Raw genomic sequence first — 5000 nt, forward strand, 5'->3', positions numbered from 1 at the left:
AAAAATCCGGAATTGCTATGGGTACAAGGGCAGCACCAGTCATTGCGAACTTAACAATGGGATACATGGAAATAATCATTTACCAGGAATCTCTATCAATCTTTGGAAACTCCCTCTCTCAATACATAAAAGAGAATTGGAAACGATTCCTAGACGATTGTTTCATTCTCTGGAATGAAAACATAGATAAACTCCAAAAATTTAAAAACCTATTGAACAGCATAAACCCAAATATACAGTTCACAATGGAATACAACCAAAATGAGCTCCCGTTCTTGGATATACTAATTAAAAAGATTAACCTCAAAATAGAAACAGACATTTTTTACAAAGCCACAGACGCCAAACAATACCTTCTTTTTAATTCATGCCACCCAAGACACACTAAAACAAACATCCCCTTCAACCTTGCAAGAAGGATATGCACAATAGTGTCAGAACAAAATACCAGGAACTTTAGACTGCAAGAACTCAAAAACACCCTAATTGACAGACATTACCCAGCTCAACTCATAGAGGATGGGATTAGACGTGCAACAGAAATCAACATAGAAACTTTAAGAAAAGTTCAGCACAACAACACACCTTCCCCGAAAATACTACCTTACATATCTACATACAACCCCAGAAACAAAGAAGCCTTCACCATCATCACCCAGAATTTACCAATACTTCATAAAAACCCAAAATTAAAGGAAATTCTAAACATACACCAAATCATTAAAAGCTACAAACAGCCTAAATCACTTAAAAAGATTCTCACAAAGGCAAAATTGTCTTCTAAAATTACGGATGCAAAAGTAAAAAAATGTGGTAGATCGAACTGTGCAACATGTCCTAACCTATTGGAAGGATCAGAATTCTTCTTTAAAGAGGGACAGAAATTCAAGATCAAATCTAACTTTACTTGTGCCTCTGAAAACATAATTTATGTCATTAAATGCTCGGGCTGCCACCAAGACTACGTGGGTTCCACGGGACTATCACTCAGGCGTAGATGCACACTGCATCGACAACAGATTGCATTCCCAGAATATAGAATGATACCTTTTAGTGAGCACATTGAGAAATGCGCAAAGCAACTACTGCCACAATTTTTAATCTTCCCATTTTACTAATGTGCTTTCGGATCATCAACACAAATGAGACTGAACAAGGAAACATTCTTCATTGAAAAGTACAAACCCAGACTCAACCATCCGAACATACTGACACAGAGAAATTAACAAGGGAAAGGGAAAAACCATCCGAACATACTGACACAGAGAAATGAACAAGGGAAAAGGAAAAACGATTTTAAGCGATTATCTCCCTTACACCGGAAGAAATCACTCACTACCTCCCCTTATTTAGAAATCTCCTGAAAATAAATACAACGATAACTCCATGCAATATAAACATAACGTCACAAGAAATTTGAAAAGCTACACGCGAAACCGGTAATTTCTTTTAAAAATTTTTAAATTATGTCATTTTAAGGAAAAGAAAAAAATTTTTCCAATATTCTCCAGACATTTTGACACAAATATATATATATTTTAATATTTAAGCCTTCTGTCGTTTTTTTCACACTTTACTATTTTCTTATATATATATATAGCCTTTTTCTATTTGCAATATGCATTTTCGTTGATTTTTCATATTTTACCCTTACATTTCCACGTGTATCTTATATTTCTTTTCGTAACATATTTCTACTATATATATATATATATATATATATATATATATCAGTATTTGCAAAGGCTTCTCTTTGTAAATACTGATAGGGCACAGAAAGTGTGTCAATAGCCAGATGGAGACGATGCTCTCCTGGGCTACAACCTACAGTAGCATCCACCCTTAGTAGTTAGTCACATTTAGTTGGCAAATATACTTCACATTGTCGTGCAGCTACTGTTTATACCTTTTTACACTTTTTCGAGATCAGTGACTTTTCGTCACTGGAAAAAGGTAGTGATTTTTACCTCTTTCGGGAGAATTTTTGATTTTGGATTCTACGTTTTTTTGTTGCTGCTACTGAGTGAGGTCGTTTTCATCCGTGTTTTCTGTTGATTTTGAACTGTTGTTTTTGTGAACTGTTTCTTTTGTGTCAGTTATTTTCCCCTGTTAACTGAAAATTTTTCTTGCCTTTGTGACGCTGATCCAGAAGGACCCAAGCAAGGGGGATAACATTAGTAACTATAGGCCCATAACTCTGCTTAACGTAGAGTTAAAGATTTTGGCCAAGGTGTTAGCAAAAAGGTTGACGGCTGTCGTGGAGAAGCTTGGTGGGAAGGCCCAGACTTGTGCAATACCAGACAGGTCGATCCAGGACAATCTTCATCTCCTCCCCTACACCTTAGAGAGGGTAGGTAAAAGGATGGGCATTGGTCCACTTAGACCAAAGTAAAGCATTCGACAGGGTAGACCACCGGTACCTGGGGGCTGTCCTCAAAGCGGCTGGGATAGGCCCTGGCTTTCGCAGGTGGAGCTCCGCTATGTACGGCGGCATCAAGTCCACCGTCCAGATAAACGGTTACCCAACGGAGCCGTTTTCGATCAAGCGGTCTGTTCGTGAAGGATGTCCCCTGTCTCCGATTCTGTATGTTCTGGCACTGGAGCCATTGCTGTGGTGGCTGGAGACGTTAGGCGGGCAACCATATTGAGATTGGATACGGTAAGTTCACTTCTGCTTATGCGGATGACGTCACACTCATCGTGTCTAAAGAAGCACAACTACCTCATGTAAAAGATGCTCTCCGAAGATACGAAGCGATGGCAGGAGCAAAGGTTAACAAAAACAAGTCCATTGGTTTGCGCCTTGGCACCTGGAGAAACAAGCCGATATCATCCAGTGTCGTCGGACACTGGACAGATGATCCTGTTAAGTTGCTTGGAGTTAGGTTTGGTTCAGACTCCCAAACAGAGAAGAATTGGAGCGAGGTACTGGATAAGGTGGAGGCCACAGTACGGAAGGTCCGGAAGGTCTCTGTCCTTGAAGGGTAGAGCGGAGGTGGTGCAGGTGTTTATAGCATATGTAATCACCTGCCGCCTGTCCGTTGTGCCTTGCTCCAATTTTTGGCTAAACAAGCTGGTACGACTCCTCTTCCGCATTTTGTGGAGACGGGGAAAGCCACTTGTGAGGCGCTCCGTATGCTGCCAAGAACCACTAAAGGGTGCTTGGGGATGCCCTGGCTAATGATGCGCAGACATGCGTTGAGGCTGAGACATCTCTGGTGTGGAGTCCGTTGGCGGAGGAGTTCTTGCCACGACCGACTTCTCTGGAGAGATTTAAACCCGATTTCATTAAAAGACGTAAGCTGACTTTATGGCAGAAGGCTGATCCACAAGACGGGCAAAGCCGGCTGCGGGAATACCGTTCAGCATGCTTTTGTAACATGTCGGGAGCTATCTAGCTTGATAAGTTACGTAGAACGTGTTATCGCACCTGGGACGAGTACAGCTGTCGGGTGGATCTATAATAAAGATGATACCGCCACCTGGACTCACAAAGGAAGGTAAGGCTTGTTTTTACTCTACGGTTGCAGTACTAAAAGAGTGTGTATGGAGGACCAGAATGGAAGGTTTTGTGATAGGTTCCTTCATCTCCGGCCCCGGTTTGCTATATTACTTCAGATGCCATCTGAAGAGCAACATGGAGTTGGAAAGGAAGACCCTGCCACCGAGTGATTACGAAAAACGAGGGAAGGATGTGGGGCCTTATAGGCTGCCGGGTTCAAATTTTTAACCTGCATTTTCCCTTTTTCTTTTTAGCTTATGTTATGTTCTCTAGTTTTATTTTTAAAAACAAAAAAGTTCTCGTTGTAAAGGCAAAAGTAAGCCAAGGTTTCGTTTATGTCATATTACAATTAAATTTTTAAAAGTCTCATTCGAACACATGTAACATTTTTGTATTTGTCTTGTTATGTCCTTTTCTATGTTAGATCTCATGATCATAATAAAGATTTTATCGAAGACCAGTGATTGTCGTGCGCTGACGATGACAGGTAAATACTCAGAAACCCAGGTCCGTGCGTATCGCGTCAGGTCGACGATGGGAAGGATGGTTTCGCTTTGCAAATACTGATAGGGCACAGAAAGTGTGTCAATAGCCAGCTGGAGAAGATGTTCTCCTGGGGCTACAAGCTACATTTAGCAGGCAAATATACTTCACAAACACACACACACACAGAGGGAGGGAGAGAGAGAAAAAGTAGGAAGATAAATTTTTTTCAACACATAAATACTGAACAGTATATATAATAGATAAAATCCTTTTAAGGGCAGAAAAATATTTCTACTTCTTATACGATATGTTTCAACACTTCAAAAGCAATTATGTTTATTTACATATGACGTAATATGTACGTATGTATGTATGTGGGTGTGTATGTATGTATGCAATGTATGTATGTATGTATGTATGTATGTATGTATGTATGTATAGATAATTATAAAACGGAGAAAAAAGACAAGAAACAAACAACAACACGAGGACTGGCACATGTAAAGTATTAATAATGCGTTCAGAGAAACAAAAGAGTGGTTGCTTTACGTTTCGGAAACAGGAAGCATAGGGAAGTCCAAAGGAAAAGGAAGAAGGAGGAAAAACACTGCCAACAGTCGACGTATATTATATATATATATATATATATATATATATATATATATATATATTATATATATATATATATATATATATATATATATATATATATAGATATATAGATATATAGATAGATAGATAGATAGATAGATAGATAGATAGATAGATAGATAGATAGATAGATAGATAAATAGATAGATAGATAATATAGGAATACTTCACTTTACGGAAGTAACGGGTTTCCAAAAATCTGGCTGTAACTGGAACTACCGTTATGCGAAATTAATTCTTTTTTATTGATTTTCCTGTTATCAAAAGAGATAGCGTCCCTACGAATTTTTTCGAAAAAATTACTTGAAAACTCAGAAAAAGGAACACGATATCTAAACATGCACAGTAAGATACAGATACA

The 5000-nt window shown here is 38.8% G+C and overlaps 1 protein-coding gene across 2 annotated transcripts in view; it reads right to left on the bottom strand.

Annotated features, from left to right (window-relative positions):
- LOC115218801 (chloride channel protein A-like) overlaps nt 1-5000 on the bottom strand; it is a 242837-nt gene that overhangs the window by 151953 nt on the left and 85884 nt on the right. The gene's annotated exons all lie outside the window — the stretch shown is intronic.

This window comes from Octopus sinensis, linkage group LG1 (assembly GCF_006345805.1).
Source record: "Octopus sinensis linkage group LG1, ASM634580v1, whole genome shotgun sequence".
Lineage (NCBI taxonomy): Eukaryota > Metazoa > Mollusca > Cephalopoda > Octopoda > Octopodidae > Octopus > Octopus sinensis.